This window comes from Corvus cornix, chromosome 4, assembly GCF_000738735.6.
Source record: "Corvus cornix cornix isolate S_Up_H32 chromosome 4, ASM73873v5, whole genome shotgun sequence".
NCBI classification, from domain to species: Eukaryota; Metazoa; Chordata; class Aves; order Passeriformes; family Corvidae; genus Corvus; species Corvus cornix.
In genome coordinates this window covers 901,920-920,310 of record NC_046334.1, presented here as the reverse complement: position 1 = coordinate 920,310, position 18,391 = coordinate 901,920, and the positions used below count along the sequence as shown (strand labels likewise).

General features: G+C 47.6%; 1 protein-coding gene across 2 annotated transcripts in view; it reads left to right on the top strand.

Annotated features, from left to right (window-relative positions):
- Positions 1–18,391, top strand: part of SLC4A4 (solute carrier family 4 member 4) — a 146,466-nt gene that overhangs the window by 23,124 nt on the left and 104,951 nt on the right. Inside the window, exon 1 of one of the 2 annotated variants that reach the window (XM_039550501.1) lies at positions 6,174–6,231. The exons of the other annotated variant lie outside the window; for it this stretch is intronic. The gene's annotated coding sequence lies outside the window, so the exon portion shown is untranslated. Of the gene's footprint in view, positions 1–6,173; positions 6,232–18,391 lie in introns of those variants that run through there. 2 annotated transcript variants of the gene reach the window in all.

Below are 18,391 nucleotides of genomic sequence, written 5' to 3'. Positions count from 1 at the left end.
ACATTTTTCACTGGGAATAGAGTCTGTATTATCACAATAGGAAAATGGTTAAAGGCAAAGAGCTGAGATGAACTGAGAAAAAGAAGCAGCATTGAGATGAATATCTGTTATTTAAATTGGCAAAGTGAGGGGAAAATAGTGTTCCAAGAACAATAACCTAAATGGCACTGTAAATCAATCAATGATAGGTTGTCTGGAGCCGAGCAATATAGATGTCCATGGATTTACTCTGTAGTTTCCTATGGTGGTAGTTTTATAGCTTTTTTCCAAAGTATCCATTGTAAGACATCATCTGAGAAGGCTGCTCAGGTGTGTATATGGTTGGATTAGGCAGAGAAGTCGGTGATTTACCTGTGTTACTGATGGTGTATAGATTTCCTGCGGTTGGCATTTGGCACATCCAAAGCCCTGTGGAGGTGTCCCAGATGGTATTTTTTAGCATTAGGAAAAGATGTAGTCTTGAATTAAGAGGATCACAGTGACCTGCCATTCAAGTTACTCTTTCCTTCAAGATATTGGATGCTCAAGACCAGATGCTCTCAGAGTTGTAGAGGCAAGGATTCAATTTTAGAGAAGCAGGCAGGAAGCAGTGTACATCAGGGAAAGCATCTCTAACCCTGATGCCTGTCAGCTTGTGCGAAGTTATCTTCAACCAGAGGGTAAGAAGGCTGGCTGGGGGCTGCTGTGTTTTGACAGTAAAAATCCAAGTAAGTTGTAGTTTTTGTCTGTACTAGTCATGTTGTTGGACTTGGCTTTCCACTGAGAGTGGGTGAGATTCCTCCATGTCCTTCCAGTCAGTGATAAAATATTAGAAGCCTTCCTGAGCTGGTGCACAGGAGGTGAGGAGGGTTTTGATAGGGGTGGTGGTTGTTGCTCTGTAAGGATTCGGTGCTCAGAAGAATTGGTCTGGACCACACTACAGGTGCTCTACAAAAGGGCTGAACAGCTTGTTGGCCTATCCTTCTGAGCTTTCTTGGTGGCTTTTTTTTTTGGCCCAGGATGCCAATAGCTGAGGAATGAGGAAGAGAAAGAAACTCATCAAAATGACAGCTGGGGGGAAACTGGGAAAAGAAGAAATCCTCCTGATGTAAATACTGCTCGTCCCATTTGCAGCCCACCCATATCACCCGTGTCAGGTCTGTACCCCATTTTTATGTGGATACAATGAGCCTTATGCTCAAGGGGCTTGACTTCAGCCTTGGATTTCCCTCCTACCATGAGAAATGAAAGGATCTCTGTCGCTTCTGACTTGCTTTCTCTCTGAACTCGCTCTGAAGCAGAGAGCAGGTGATGTGTTTGAGAGCACAGAAGTGCTTCAGTGAGCTGGGCTGCTTCCGTAGCCCTCTCCTTCCAGAGAGGGGGAGTATTTGTTGTCCCAGTGGCCCAACAGTTGGAGGTGGTAGAAGTGTGTGTTTCAGCATCCTACAGTCTGGTGGGTATTGTGGGTGTAGGAACAAACACAATTTCTTTCTTTTAGCAAAGCCCTGCGTTTTTGGCTCTGACCAAAGGCTGGTTTGGCCTCGTTCCCTGCAGCATGGAGCAGGACACAACTTGAGGCATATGAAATCTGCTCTCTCCGCTGCTCCCTGGGGCTGGGGCATCGAGCCGGCCACACACTCACTGCCGAGGGGACACCAGCAGCTGACCCCCTCGGGGGTCTGCGCCTGGGGCTGGCTGCGAATCTGGGGGCGCTGGGGGGATGGGGGACGGGAAGCAGGGGTGCTTCCCAGCAGAGGGCCCCCAAGCAGCGCTGCCGGCTCCCGGCCTGCACTCTCTGGGCCTCAAGCAGCTCCGGGGCTCCTGGCAGAGAGGGATGCGCGAGGTGTGGCAGTTTGGTGTGCTCTTGGAGGAGTTGCTCTTGCTGGAAAGATAAGGAGTGTTTTTGCAAGGAGATGTAAGCACTTTAGAGAATGCAGTCCTGGAACTTGGTAGGAGACTGGCAAGTCTTGCTCACAGGTCTCTGCAAAGCCCAAACCTGTGTTGCTTCCCAGAGGACTGGAACACAACTTGTGTTTTCTAAGCTCTTGAGGTGAGCACACCATGCTTTCAGTAGCTAGCGGAAGTATTGGAAGGTACCAGAAGCAATTGCCCCAGCTGATGAAATCCCCATGGCTCTTCTCCTTGTGCCCTGAATGAACTGCTGTGACCTGAGTGGCTCTCCAAGTGCTCCAGGATGGCTCATTGCTCTCAAGCAGACATGGTGCATTATTCATGAGAAGCACATCAAGCGCTTCACAAAAACCCCCTTAACCCTCCAGTGTTCTGCTCTGTCTTACCGAAGCTGAATGTTTTTCAGCACCTCCTGTTTCTGCCTCTTCCAAAAGAGTGAGCCAGGGCAGGGGAAGTCAGTGGGAATTTGGCAGTTTTTCTTCCAAGGGCCCTGCAGTGGTTTCACAGGGAGTGGGCAGGCAGGGCTGAGCAGGTACTCTTACAGAGCCAGCACCCCACTGCATGTTGTTTTCATTGCTAGCTGAGGCAGGACTGTTAGAAAAGGCAGGACCTACTAATCAAGTTTCCAAAGGCCATGGGTTTGCTCACCTTAGACCTTTACTAATCAGCTATCAGGGAGTGCTTGCTGGGATGCCATGTTCTGTCTAGATTTCTTGGGAAGTGGATGGAAAGGACAGACAAGTCCTGATTCTTGGTGACTCGAATACAAATCTGAGAGCTACAGAGTTGCTTTTTGTGGTTCCCTTGGAAATCAGTCCTATTGTACTAATTCAGCTGTAATACTAAGGAATGCAGTGCAGGAATTTGTTGAGTTCAGCAGCTAAAACGGCTGCAATACCCATGTCTGTGTAAAACAGACCAAAAAACCCCTGACACCTCAAGGTCACAAAGAATAGCTGTGATCAAAGATTCAGTCCTGAGAACGCGCGTGAAGGATTCTGTTGGTGTAAAAAGGATTTGCTGTGTGCACAGGTGTGTTCAGGGTGAGCTGCTTTTGTCATGGTGACTTGGCACTGACGTTTGTCACCCCAGGAAAAGATACCGAAAGCCTCTCTGATAAGTACAGCTGTGGTTTCTCTGCATCTAAATCCTTCCATTGAAATCTTTTTATCCTCTGAAACTTCCTGACTTAGGCTGAATTACTTCTGACTTAATCCAACGCAAATATTTTATCACTGGGTAGTCTGCACAAACCCCTGGAAGTGCAGGAGCTGCCAGTTTCCATCTCATTCAGCATTGCCTCTGACTGACAATGCTGTGGTCAGCATGAGCGGCTTCCGAGGAATCTACCAGAAGTGCTGCAAGATATATTTATGGAATAACCTGCCCACAGGGAAAGTTTTACCCTACCAGTTCCACCGAGCATGCGCACGTATGTGTTCTCTAATCTTTACCATCAGAACTTTGCCTGTTCTCATTATCCATACACATGTCAGACACTATCACTGACAGTGATACCTGGAGCGACCTTGCTGAGTGAGGAAGGTGCGTGTGCGCTGGGTGAGAAGGCAGACCAGTAATTCTTGTATAGCAGCAGGCCTTTTGGTGAAGGTGATATCCTGTCCTGTGCCCTGTTGAGGCATTGCCTTGGCTGGGATGTGGGTGAAGGCCGTTGGCACAGCGTTTCCTCGCCAAAGCTTTGTGAGCACGGCTGAAGCCAGCGGGCTTGAAAGGCAGGTTCAAACAGCCAAAGTCTTCCCGAGTCCAGCTGCTTCTCTGTGGCCTGTGCGGTGAGGGGAAAGGTAGCAGGCTGTCGTCCTGAGTGACGAGCTCCTCTCCGGTTATTAAATCAAGCAGAGAAAGTAGTGGAAATGGCTGGGGAGGTTTGGAAGGGAACGTGCGAGCCAAGGTGTGTAAGCAATGCCGAAAGGTACATATATACATGTGTCAGACAAGTCGGCTCTAGCCAGCGGGTTTTATTTTGCCAGTCACAATGACAGACGGGATTATTAGTGCACTTTACTTTGGTGTTTTTCTGCACAGAGAGTGTACTCATTTTCAAACTTGGTCAAGACAACTGCCCTGGCTCTTGATTTAAGGACTTCTGGAAATGGCTCTGGTAGCGTTTTAGGTGATTAAACGCAGCGATGTTATTTAAAGACTGACTTGGAATCAAGCGTCCTGATGACAAAACATTTTTTTTAGCCAGCAAATTCAATGCACAGGTTTAAAATGACAGTATTTGAAGTTACAGTGAATTGTGAGGAACTGGAATTGGTACAGGAGTTATTTAGGTTCGTTACTGAAATAGCGAGCTAAGAGCCGGCTGCTGAGAAGAGTCCGTGAGGTGCTTTCATTGAGGGATCACAATGCTTGGGGCGATCCCAAAACTCCTATGAGTAATCTAAGTGGCAAAAAGCAACAGCAGTTTTCTCAAGTAGCTAATGTGTCTTCTCCTCAAGAGCTCCGTAGTTTATTTAAAAATAAAGTGAAGTGAAGGTACAGACTAACTGGCACACCATTAGGGATTTAAGGCATGGAGAGAGCAGTGCTTGCTTTGGAGCCTTTGGAAGAGGGAAGATGTTCAGTTATTTGGGTTAGGACTCAAGTATACAAAGCTTCTCAACTGATGTGGTGCTCTGCTTTTGTTAACACAGGGACTGTCATTAATTGAAATGAAACATAGTTCTAAGCGATGCGAGTGAGCGCTGTGCCCATTGGAAACTCACTGGCTGTTGAAAAACAGGATTTTAAAATACTGGATTTATTAAAGGGAACAGAGGAGCCCAAGTCCTGACCCATTCATGTGCAAACTGTGGCTCTGAGATCTTTCAGGGAAACACTAAACAGCATGAGGGGACAGGGACTTAAAGCCAATTGTCTATTCTCAGTGTCTGGGGACAGCAAAGGGGTGGCAGCAGCAGAAAGGAGAGGAGGAGTTTGGCAGGGAGATCCTGCAGCGCTCTCGCTCCGCTCTGCAAGTGCTCTGGTTTCTGTTGCTGCTGCCTTTTTTGCCTGGCCAATGGATTGCATATTATTCCCTAGGACAGGGTTTGGATGGGTGACAAAAGTGGAGCTTGGTAGCTGAGGAGCAGCTGAAGGGGCAGTTGCTGTGTGGTAATCATAAACCTTGCTGAAGAAGGGGAGTTTTCCCCCTGTGGAGCTACAATAGCCTCCTTTGTTCCCCTGAGAGTCCGTGTACTTCCCATGATGGATTGCTGTTCTGCCGTGTTCCTTGTGAGCCGTTTGCAGAGCTCCGTGGTTCAAAAATATTTTACGGATCTCGTCACCTTGGCCTGGACAGTCAAGCTGAGCGCAGGAGCTACAGCTGACTGAACAAGATGTGGGATATTGGCACTGCTTCTCTTGTCCAACATCACTCTGGAGGGAACCTTCACAAGGGCGATTAGTGGCCACAGAAGTGTGTGTGCAGGAGAGCGAGAGGAGGAACCAGGACTAGGCTGGCAAGCAGGGTGAACCTTGCCATGCTCGAAGCTAAGGAGGAGCAACATGTAAGGTACCATTTCCTCGGAAAATTATAATGAACTGGCTAAATGATGATTTCGATATTTTTCCTGGGGTGGTTGTTGTTGTTGGATTTTTAATGTTTTTTGAAGTTTTTGTTTGGTTGGGTTCTGTTTGGTTGGATTTTTTTCTGTGCTATGTGCTTTTGGCCCAGAAGCGCCCTGGGTCGTGCGTTTCCCGTGGCAGGGAACCTGCCGTGGGACTGGGACAGGCTCCCAGCAGCCGTGCGCAGCCCGCGGCAGTATCCCGGCGGTGCCATCCGCCCCGGTCCGAGGGAACGCATCCCCCCTGGTCGAGGGGATGGCATCTCCCGGCCTGAGGCACAGGGTGGCCACGGCCAGGGCCACTCGCAGCCGGCGGGGGTGGGTCCCGCGGCCGCCCCTGCCCTCCAGCTTCGGCCGTGGAAATGCGCACCTGCCCCGTCGGAGCTCGGAGCTCGGGGCGGGGAACCGCAGCCCCGGCCCTCAGACTCCTCCTCCGGGCTCCCCGCCCCGGGCCCCGTGACGCCGAGCGGCGGCCGGGGATGGGATGGGACGGGACGGGCCGGGATGGGAGCGGGTGAGGGGACGGCCGAGCCCGCCGGCGGCTTTAAATGCGGGCCGGGCCGGCGCCGCCAGCACAGCCGCGCCGTTCGCTCGGGCTGCCGCGGGTGCTCACCCACACGGACACGGACACGGAGGGGCAGGTGTAGGGCCGCCGCCATGCCCCGCTGAGCCCGCCAGCAGCCCGTCCGCAGCGCCCGCCCGCCGCCCCGGCTGCCCCGCAGCCCCCGCCCGCCGCCAAGCTGGAGGAACGCCGCAAGCCCGAGCCCCGGAGGTGAGTGAGCTGGAGCGGGGGTGGAAACGCCGGGGTACGTTTCTCCTTCCTCGGTGTCTTTTTCGGTGCCCAGCTCTGCCGGAGCCAACTTTAAAAACGCTTTTTGGTTTTTGCGAACTTTTTTTACCGTTTCATTTCATCTTCAATGAGTTGTTAGCAGCCGCCGAATAGGCAGCCTCGTCTTTCCCAGGTTTCCAGTTTTCCACCTGGTATATGGTCGTATGGAGTGTTTTTTTAATCCAAGACCAGCTCTTTGGTGTTTGTTTGCCTTTTCTGTGCTTCCTGCGAAGCGCTGCCATTCAGAGCGAGAGCACACGGGGAAACGAGGATGTAACCATCTTTAGGCTTGCTCCTTTTCGTTTACCATGTTAGTTATTAATGGATTTTTCTTTTGTTCGGAGCTCATCCCTTTAGCACTCCCGTTCAGGAGGAGCGCGTGGGTGTGCAGGGAGCTCCCACGACGTGGAAAAAGGCACCGGGCTCTCCCAGGAGAGCGGGGATCGCAGCGCGCCGCGGGAGCTCCGTGGAGTCGTTCCGCAAAGCCGCTCCTGTTAGTAAAGTTGGATGCGTAAGGACCAAGGTCGGGCCCTGGGGCAGATCCGAGCAGTAGCAGCTCTGTCGGAGAACTGCTCCATGTACTATATATACGTACTTGCTCCTTTTGTGTCAGAGAGGTGCAGTTACTGTGCATCTGAACGTGACTTTGTGCGTGTGCTCCCAGCTGCTTAGGGGCTTTGTTCTGGTTGTTCCTATAATGTACATATTTTCTGTTTAAAAAAAAAAAAGAAAAGAAACTTTACTAGTTGGATTTAACAAAATGTGCAGAGTTGTATGTTGTGTGTGGGACAGAATATGCTGCTAAGTGCTGGTGTGTTAGGCTGCAGAAATACACCTAGTTCTTACTTTGGTTGAGATCAGTAGGAAACTGCGTATAAAGAGCAAGATACAGAGGCCCCCGACCAAAACAACTGTCAGGCTCCCAAACCCCAGCAACTATTGAATGAGAGACTTCATTTTGCACTTACAATTTCCAGTCCTGTGCCAAATGATGAAACGGGACTGTTTGTGTCTCTGCTCGCTCAGAGCATGTACATGAGCTGATCTGTCCTAGTCCGTGCCCTTCCTTTCCTGAGCTGCCATTCCGTGCTCAAAGACTTTTTCTGGTGACTCCTGGATTGGATGATGGAACAGTTAGTTTTGCAAAGTCTGGTTTCAGCTGGTGATTTTAGCTCTCATCAACTTCACCTGCTGGTGAGGGTTAGTGGGATTCGAAGGGCAAATGCTAGTGCAATCTGCTAGTGCAGGGATGCTTCTTCAGCTTCCTAGGAAGGAAACACAGACTTTCGAGTTCAAAAAAAATAGGAGGATTTGCATGTAACTTATCCTTTGCTCCTGCTGAGCATGAATTTCACATTTTTAAAAGCAGTGGCTAGACTTTAGGAAGCTACATTCCCATGATTTCAAGGGACTGGCAACGTAGAGCAGTGACTGCTGACCTTGGATGAGTGGGGAGCAAGGTGTGGTGGTGTGGGGTGAGAAGGAATTATGGATTTTTTTTTTCCTTTTCCTTTTTCTGCTTTTTCCAGCTACGGGGAGGAGGGATGAAGCTTTCATTTGTGTGCACAGGGCATTCCTGGCAAGGTAACACCCTGCACTCATCCGGTCTGCTCCCAGCAAGGTCCGGCAGGATTTTTTGCAGCTCAGAGTGGTGCAGGGTTTTCCCTTAAACTTCTGTGTTACGATTTTAAAACTTGAAACTCCTCTGCAGCCAGAAAACAGCCTCATGTACTGGCGCTGTCTTGTGGTATCACTTGTAGCAGGTTTTTAAAAGGAGCTTTTAAAATGCAGTGGGTGTAGGGTAAATGCTTCGGTTACCGATGTCTTACGCTGATAAGAAAAGGTTGAATTTATGCACAAAGTGCTGTTCAAAGAAAAACATCCCCATGAGAAGGAAAAATCTATAACTCCTTTTGTTTTCAGATCTGCCTTCTTATCGGAGAGGGTGGAAGAGCTGAGTATGTCTCTGGCTGAAGGTTTTCTAATGCTGCCACCCTGGACAGCTGTAATAAATAATGAGCTGGAAAGTGTTTTGGATAAGGTTGTGAAGGAAAATTGCTGCGTGAGAGAGTAAAGAGAAAACCTGTCCTTATTATTCTGCCAGTAAGTGTGCAAACAGCTATTTGGAGTTGGAGGTGCTGCCTTGCCAGAAAGATGCTGTCGCAAAGGCAGGGTGTTGCTTTGAGAAAGCATATACTGGGGGAAATGTGCTGTTTTGGGAGGTGGGTGCCCGAAAATGGGCCCTGTGGGTATGGCAAGTGATGCTCCTGTGTGCATACATGCCATCTGTTAGTGCAGATTTGCTAGTAACCTGATTTCTCTTCTTTAATTTAATGTTTTGGGTTTTATGCCATGACGTTGTTATATGCATCCGTATCAAAATAGCGTGGCTTGTACTGGTTTGCACTCCAGTTCCTTCCTATGGGCTGGGAGCACCGGAGGACTTGGAAGGAGGGTTTGAAGGTGCCTTGTTGCAAACAGCGTTCACGGCGCTCCAGCTCCGGTGCTGCGGCACCGCTTGGTCCCTCAGTGCTGCCGAGATGCCTCCGTGGCTCCAGTGCGAGAGCATCCTCGTCACGCTCCAGCGATCTGCCTCGCATGTATTTTCTGTGTGCATTAGGTTTAGAATTTGAACTCCTGCTTTGAGCAAATTAAAAGGGTTCTGGTAACTCCTCGTTCCAAGTCAATTAGCTGCTTCCGGCTTCAAATCCACTTAGAAGGCTCAGAAGGGGGGGAGTGCTCTTTGAAAACCCAGTAAGAGCAGTTTATGGTTAATATTGATAAAGGAGCGCGTCTCTGTGTCATTGTGCTGCGTCTGGTGGAAGGAAAGCTTCTCTTTTGTGATTCCTCAAAACATAGGGACTTGGATGGGGAGGCAGAGGTCTTCCTCTTAACTCTGTTAAGAAAGCTCTTCGCTGTGTGGCTTGAAATCAAAATACAGCCATAAAATGGTAATGGTTGCAGTGAATTCCCACAGCCACTCAAAGCAAAGCTTCTTCCCCCCTGCCCTTGAACTTTGAGTCACTGTAGCATCTCGTTTCTCCTGAGTTTGCTCAGGATTGTGCGCAGTTTGTGGCAGGTACGCTTTTTATTGCTGTTGGACAGTGTCAAAGACAATTACTGCACCCATAATTGGGTGATAAAACAGTGCGTGGTATAAGTAAAAAGCTTCAGAGCTCTTGTTTTTCAGTGGCCTAGTCACATTAACTGAAGAGATAAAAATGTCTTTGAATTACTGTCCCGCAATTATGAGTCTTTCACATAAGGAACATATTTGAACTTGCCACAGGGACTGTCAGTGTGGTGAAGTTGCATGGAGATCTATGAGAAATTGGAAAAGCAGAGAAAACTACATCTCAGTTCTAGGTGTTCAGTTTGATTTGGAACAGTGGATTTCTGTCCAAATTGAATAGGCATGTAGATCCATGCTGTTGGAGTATGGCTGAGCATTCTGAGCACAGCAGAGGAAATTGCAAATGGCCCTGGTTTTATCTGATTTTCTCACCAGAAAGATCAGAAGAGCTGATTCCATGTCACCAATATCAGAATCCTTTGAATTTGTGGCACAAAGGAACTTTCAGCATCTGAATTCCAGAAACGTGTGCCCTTAGGAGACCTCATTCTGCTGCTAAAGTAAAACAGAGACTGAGGGGGGGGATTTAAAATAGATTAATTATTTATATATAAAAATATGTGTGGAGAGAGAGAATATGGCTGATCTATATATTTACTACTCCAAAGGAAATCCGTTTAGTGGGGAAAGAGAATTTTCCAGGTGTTTCAAATCCTAGCTGTATTATAGAATTACCTCTATAGGCGACCAGGATTGTATTTCTGTTTTGCTACCATGTAATAAATACTTGCTAAATACTCTGTATTAATTCTGTCTTGAAATAAGCCTTAATTGTCCTTCCATAAGTATTGATCCGTACTTCTGGCATCTGAAAGTGAGTTGAAGAACTTGGTGGTAGGAATTGTTCTGTGACTTCTTTTGAGACTGAGGATTACTCAAATCACTTCATTCTGTTATTAATGATAATTATAAAAGCTATTTCATTTTATTCTAATTATAATTAGTAATATATTATTATTAATTATACACTTATATATAATATATAAATCATACAGAACTATGGGACCATGGTGGGAATGGTTACCTCTTCTTTGGACTGCTGCGAGGTGACTGCTGCTCATCTGTGAAGTTAATGAAACAGGCTGATATTTGATGTGATTGTTCCCCAAGGGAGATTGAATTTTACTTCCTTTTCCAAGTTATCAGAATGAGCCGGTGTTACGCAAGAAGTCCTGGTGGGTTTGCATGTCCAAAAGATTTTTGCCTTTTTTCACTTAGGATTTATTCCTGTGGTGTGTTCTGTCTTTTTCTGCTACTTTTTCTGAGCGAAACATGCAAACGCTTTGATTTTGATGACTATGCAGATGTGTAGTCTGAAGTCAAAGGTGACAACTGAAGTCTTGTGTGCCAGCTACTCATCTTCACTAAAATTTTTGAGTTTTCTCTATTTTGTACAGTAGGTGCAGAAACAGAGCTTGTGTCTCTTTTTCAATGGTGTGTGCAACTTGAAGATTCTGGTATTTTCCCCTTAAGGTTTTTTTAATCAATTTTTGCTTCATTTTAATTGCACCTTGAAGGTTTGCTGAACTCATTTCAACTCTTAACCTTGAACAGAAGGTTGCAAAAGTTAACTGCTTTTATTGTACTGGTGACTGTATAACACTTCAGACACATTGTCAGCCCTTCGACGTAAGCGTAAAGGTCTTTTCATCAAGGCTGCCGAATATGAGATTGTTTAGAATGAAGCCGCGAAATAGTTGCTCAGTAGCTCAAGGAAAAGTGGGATTTGAGCACATCAAACCTGTCTGTTGCACTGGAATTGAAGTATATTTCTTATACACAGGAATTGGACCTGCACATTTTGCTTAGGTCTCAGAGTTGGCAAACGTGGTCATCCTGAAGCGGATGTTAGCTAAATTCATGTTATATTTCTCTAGTCTGAGCTCACTTCCCTGGCTGACACTTTGTGCATTCAGCAGACACAGAGCACGGCTCAAGACAGCAGCCTTGTTCCACAGAGCTGCCTGTATGTCCTTCTGGGCAGGAACAATCATCCCCAGGGAAAAATAGATGGGGCTTTGTTCTCATGTGTCCCCAGCAAAGCTCTGTTCCAGAGCCTTGATGGCACAGCAAGCCAGTGTATGGTGCCATGGAAGTGTTCTGCATCCACTGTTCGACATCTCATGATCTCTTAGGTGAGCAGTAACGGGGCTGGAGCAGTATTGTCCCAGCAGAAGGGTTAGTGTGGCATTCCATGGAAGCAGTGCCGGACGTGTTTGTAGTGCTGATGATGGAGTACCAGTGCAGCGAGAAAGGTTGGAAATGTGGAGCTGTTGCCTTAGTCCCACAAAACACTTCAGCACAGGTGACTTCTGGCCTCGAGGCAATTCAACTCATTGGCCTTTAAGGCCATGCTGAAGTGCCGTGCTGGGGTGAGTCCTGCATGAGTAGTTCCACCGGCACGAACGGAAGAAATGCGTGCTGAGATAGGACAGTGTGCGGGGAGAATTCATCAAGTGGGGCCAGAGGGGTGCAGGGACAAAGTCTAGATTGCAGCCATGAGCTGCTTGCAGGGTGGGGTTGGAAATCAATGAAAGACCAGTGCAAAGTCTTGAGTGCATCTTTGATAGGCACTCAGAGGGTGGTGTTGGAGGCTGTAGAATAGAATATTGATTTAGAGTAGAATTGGAACGAACCTACAGCCATCATTTGTCCACCTGCCTAGCTTGTCTTTTCAGTCCCAGTTCACCTGTTGGATGACATCACTGAATTTTTTGGAAAAAATACCTTGACTAGATATTGAAATGCTCTCCGTTTCAGAGTGGGCTTGTGTCTCTGTTGTGTTATTGGCACATCACCGGAATGTGCATGGAAAGGAGATTGGGGTTGCCTAAGAGCAAGAACTGCTTCTACCGGAATGTGATACATGCAATGATTCCCTGTAACTGTGTGAATGCTTCTCACTCGGGATAGAAGAGTATTCTTCTCCCTTTTAATCAACGGTGAATGATCAATTTCTATACCGAAGCTGGGCTTCAGAAGGAAAGGCAGGCTGTCTCCTGTGCTGTACACCTCCCGTGCCATTCAAGCTTGGAGAAGGCCTTCTGTGTAGATTGGACTTTCCTGTGCCTGGGGAAGAGGTTTTGCACTGTGCCTGACAAGGCGGGTGTGCGACTGCAGCCATGGCACTCTGGAGGGTTCTGGCTTGTACGTAGGACCTTGCTGATCTTTGGGTCTGCTGGGTTCTGTGTGGTCACCTTGGCAGTGCTCTGAAGTTCAGCCTGAGAGCCTGCTAGCATGGAAGGAATGTGAGCAAGCCTGGGCTCGAGCATGGGCTTAGGCCTGTGCTTTGTTGGCAAGGCAAGCCCAGGCGCCTTTCCTCGGCTGTTGTGGGCACGGAGCTCCAGCCAGGATGCTCTGACTGCTCAGCTTCATGGCTTATTCCTATTTGCAGTGTAACTTGAAGGAGTGGGCATGTAACTGCCATCCTTGTACTGTAACTTAACCTGGGATGCACACTCTGAACAAAACAGTGAAACGGCAGGAATTGCTGCAAAAGGACGACTTCCATATTTCCAAAGTTTTCCTTGGATCACGGATCTCTTCCCTTTGCCAGGAATACAGTGTATAAATTTAGTTGAAAGGGAATATGCTGCAAAACAACTCTGTGAAAAAACCCCCGACCGTGTCTTCCGGTGTCAGAATCCTCTCTAGAGACTGAGTAAAGGGAGATCGTGTCTCCAGCTCTTAAAATAATTACTCAAATTAAAGATCAAGCTAGAAGAGCCCAGTTCACTGAACATTAGCTATGCAACTTAATTTGTTAAAAAGCATTGAAAAAACAACTTAAGCTCATCATGCTCAAAATGTCTGTCCCAGCAAGTAACCTGGATGTCCCCTGAATCTTCAGAAATGTGGGAGTGCAGAGATTCCTGTGAACTCTAAAAGTTTCTGTAATAACTTTTCTACGAATGAAGCCACAGTTCTTGAACGAACCTGTTTCTGCCTTTTTAATTCTAAATGATGCATAGGACATCTTTGCATTAAGTATTCCTGGTCCAGTAATGCCTTGGGTTGCCAACAGCTCTGCTTTCCTGGAAAGGCTTGACTTGTGACTCCGTGAAGGTACCTGTGGGTTTTTGTGGAGAGGTCAGTTCAGTTCTGGATGTGATCCTTAACTTGTAATTCTCAGAAATATCTATGGAGTCTTGAACTGTGGTATCAGCCCAACTTTTCTGGCTCTGTTCCCAGACCAGTCATTCCGCTTAACAATACAAAAATGCAAGATAATGGACGCAGATAACTGGGATTTAATATTACCGTAGCCCATTTCCCGTTTACCTTTAAACAGCCGTGTTGCAATTAGATGCTGGGCATAAAGCCGTTCTTTGTTAACAGGTGTCTCCAAGAAATGTGTGACTAATGACCGTGTCTGGGTTCAGCCGTGGTGGCCCTGACAGCTTAAAAAAGGAACGCAAAAGCTGCTTTATCCTGTTATGCTTTTATGAATATCTGTTACCACAGCAAACCATTTCAGGCCTGTTACAGAAAGTTGTTTTCCCAAGGCTTTTTCTGAAAGAATGGCTGCCTCCAGTGTTTTAGGCACACGCATGTGGAAAAGAAGATGAAAGCAGCTGGTGGGTGATTGGCACGAGCTGTGAGGTGCTCCAGCATGACCTCATGCACAGCCACTGATGCTTCAAGGTGTACCTGCTGCAGCATGGGCCTGGCCAGATACTTTGAGATGTACCTTCTCCAGCCTGAAGTGATCCTTCGAGGTGTCATCCACAGGTCACAGCCCATGGACTCAAGTTCCATTGGAGTTCCAGCCTCCCCAGGAGCGCAGTAGCCCTGTGCTGGCCCCCCGCCAGCCCGGGCACGTTGTCATTGCTGTAATCAGAGCATTCCCAGGCCCAGCGGAGCAGCCTGATAAGCACCACGGTGAGCACTGAAAGCAAAAGGCACCCCGACGAGGCACCGCATGCAGCCAGGCAAGCGTGCCCATGGCAAGACAAGAGCCTGCTGATCAGTATCCATGCAGCTATGACAGCTATACATTCCACCTAGCACGTTCCAATCAAATCTGCTGTTATTTTGAACCCGTTGTGCCCTGTATTGACGCCAAAAAGGACTGTCCTGACTTAACCTCAGCCGGCAACCAAGCACCGCACCACTGCTTGCTCACTCCCACAGCAATAACTAAAACATTCGTGAATTCCCACCACTGTTTCCAGCACAAATCCAAACCGTAGCCCCCTACTTGATACTGAGAAGAAAATTAGCTGTACCCTAGACAAAGCAGCACAGCGTGTTATATCAACTGTGGTTCTTGAGGATGCCTCTGAGTTTATAGTTCCTAAAACAGAAGTAGAAACTCTTGCTTTATGCAGAGTTCTGGAAGAAGGGGAAATAGAATGTGGGACCTATAAAATATTTTTTATAGCGCTTGCTCATGTTAAAATGCTATGGCTTGAAACCCTAATGGGTAAAAGGCTGAGTTGTACAGGAACATGGGAAATATGAAGAGAACATTTGAGGAATGCCTGGGAAGTTCATGTTTATGGGCTAATGATCTGGGAGTCAGAAGGAGCCAACTGCCATGCAGGGAGAGGAGCTCGTTCCAGTGACATACTTGTGTAAATGGTGGTAGAGGAGGCTGAGTAGCCTTCCTCGGGTAAAGGAAGATGCAAGTGATCTTAATATTTTAGGTTTTCTCTCTCCAGAAGAAGGATTTTTTTCCTGGAGCAGATGAAGTTTTCCAGATGTTGTCTGAAAGAAAGACTGATGCTAATATCTCATTTTCTCTTCTCTTGCAGAAGTCTGCTTGGTCTTCTGTCCAAGCTCAGTAGTCATTATACTGGTGTTCAGGTTATTCGGGAGGACACAGGACATCCTGCAACAGTGCTGCTTATCAGCATCAGTGTGTTCCTACCAGTTTTGTCCCGCAAATTGTTCTTCCGGACAACATTGATGGGTCACAAGGAAGGAGTTCAGAAGAAGTGGCTGTGAGCATTTTTGGGCAAGAAATTACTTTTCAGCTCTCGGGTTGTCGTTTTCTTCGCAGTCTTGTTTTAGGCTGATATGAATAAGTCTATTTTGAGCTGCCCTTAAATGGATGTCACATAGAGGACAGTCTTGTTAAAACTTGGGAGTTGCCTGCTCAGCAGTTGGGTTCTGCGCTCTTGGCTGTGGTTGGAGGATACAGTAAATCCAGCTTTAGGGCACCGAGAACTAAATTAAGAACCTGACTCTCCCATGGAGCAAAATGCCAGTCCAGCAGCAAACGCATTTTGCTGGTGAGGTGAGTTGAGCATTGCTAAGTGGACTGCCTTTATGCAGGATCATGCGTTGTCTGCTCATACCACTCGGCTTTTATGCTGCATCATGTTCCTCCCGTTGGAGCTGGTGTCCTGGTGAAGGAACCCGTATCCCTCCATCCGCTGACTAATGCTGTGAGAATGCGATCATGTGCCCCTGCCTGCTCTGGGCCAGACTCTTATTAATGACTAATTGGTCTGCAGGGCTGAGTGGAAAGATCACGGGCTCGGCCTGCTCTTCGCTGGCATCACGCGCCCAAGTCGAGGTGTCAAGTGGGTTGCCACGAGGCATTGCTCTCACGAGCTGAGCGCATGGAAGGGCAAGGGGCACCTGAAGGTGGTGCTTTGCTCCATGCTCCAGTGACCTGTTCCCTAGAAGTGTACAAAATCTCCCTTTGCTTTCTCTGCAGGCACTGTCATGTGCATGGCTGTGTGGATGAGCTCTCTGTGGGCTAGTGGCCATGGCAGTGTGGTTCCCCCCGACTGCGTTCTATCCCAGTGGCTGTCGATGCTCTGGAACAGCTGTTTGCTACCAACCTGCCCCTTTGATACCACGTGAAATTTTGAGGAGCACAAGTTTTTCTGCCTGTGGGTGTAAGTCTGGTTAGTGATAGCCAGGGGCCACACGTACATGACGTTGTCTCAACAGCCTGATCACGGCCCCCAGAAGGCACAGCAGATGCTCTCCCAGAGCAGGATCTGTGGCCATGTGGAAGGGAATTGTCACTTGCAGTTGCGTTTCTGCTTAGTGATCCTCGTGGGTGTCACTTGTGAGGCACCTGTATCCTTCTGGCTCTGTGGCTTGTGCTGGCGTAATCGGTGTTTTGCTGAGCGCTTGGCACTTTTGGGAGACAGAATGGCTACCCAGGTCCGTGCTGCTCTGGGCTGTGACTGACTCTCTTCTGACTGGAGGTTAAATTGGTGGAAGTGATGAAATTCTTCTTCTTTTGGTTTAGTCTCAAGTTATAAAAGAACTTGGTTTTGCATTTCACTCCCCTCTCTCCTCTTCTGTCAGGAAATGTTTCTTTATCTTCAGTAAACTTCCATTGGCTTGTGGTTCTGTGTTTTTGGGGGTGTTTTCGTGGTTTTTTTGTATTTTTTTTTTTTGTTTTTTTTTTCTGGGTTTTGGTTTTTTCTTTTTTTTTTCTTCTCAGTGCAGTCAGTGAAGGCAAGAGGGGCGTTTAGTTTGAAATCTGGCTGTTCGCATTTCTGGCTCTCAGATCTGCATTAGTTTTGAGTGACTATTATTGAATTAGAATTTGATGCATGCACCAGGACCAGTGCCAGTGACCTTCTTCAGCAGAGATTTTGTCTCATCACCCCAGGGAATGGTTGCTATAAAGTCTTCTAGATGAGCAGTTGGCACTCAAGTGAGGATGAGGTCCAAAGCCCACTGTTTTTTTTGCTTGTCTAATATTTTTGGAGTTCTTTCTTCTGCCTGAGTCTTGTGTGTGTGCTGGCATTTGGTTCGGATGGCTTTGCCCTTCTGTTTTAGTTTTACAGCTGTGTGCTCTGACCATACTCCTTTGAAGGTGAACTCAAGTGGTATCGCATCCCTTCTTTCTTTGAAGCAACTGCTCCAACATGGAAGAATTGCAGTTTTACAGAGACTGTCATCTAGTAACCAGGTAGAGTTTGCAGAATTTGCAGATAAGTACGCTTTGAGAGGTTCCCGCTTGTGTAACGCCATGTGAGTGGTTAAGCAGATTCCCAAAATCATCCATGTTAAAAATATCCTTTATGCTGGATTATGTTTTTGAAACCAGCATATTGTGAATCCACGTATCGCTTCAGAATGCCAAGAATTGGATCAGAAATGCTGTGCCTGCACTCTGGGAAGTGCTGAGAGTGCATTAGCTCCCTTGGCTGCTTCAGATATGTCCAAAATGTTTTATACAACCAGGCTTTCTGCCTCTGCCAGCTAGAGCTCAGGTCTGGATTGTGCTGCATCGGGTCTTACCCGTCCTTCTTGCAGTAGGAAGCCAGCACACGCTCTGTACTCATGTTACCATCAGTGGCCCAGAGCTTCGTGATGCTTTTAGAGGGGCTTCAGTGTTTCGGAGGTGGTTGGGAAGGTGATGGTGGGACAATGTGCAGCTCTAGGAGTTGCGCATTTGAAGGTATGAAGCCTGAGGAAAGGGAAAAGCTCCAAACTGTAATTAACAGAGGTGAAATAAGCTATGAGCTGGTCGCACACATTTTGTGTGTGGTGTGATTGCTATGGAGAACTTTCCGCCCCAAAGCAGTCACAGGAGAGGACAAGTGTGGGAGCTAGCTGCTTGCTGGGAAGCCAGGATTGAGCGTGCCGGATTGTTTTCCCTGGAGAAAAGCAGCCCTGGGCGAGTGGTGCCAGTGGTGTGCTGCCCCACCCCTCATTGTACACACTGCCTGTTCCTCTGCTCAAGTGGGAAATGGACTTAAACCCAGCACCACCCATTCCCGATAGCTCTTTTCTTTTAGACGCAGGACCAAATTGCCCACTCTAACGTCCTCGTTATACTTGGGAATCTGCCTCAGGATCAGGCTTCTCATGCCTTGCTTTTGGAGGTTCTGGGTGGGCAGTATGCAGCAGATGCTGGAAAGATTTCCTGCACTTGCTATTTCTTTGTCCAGGTTTCTCTATAGGTGTATCCAGATCTCTTGTACTTTGAAAGTTGTGTGCTGAGCTGATGTAAAACACACACTTGAAACGTTGCAGTTGCTTCTTAGCCCA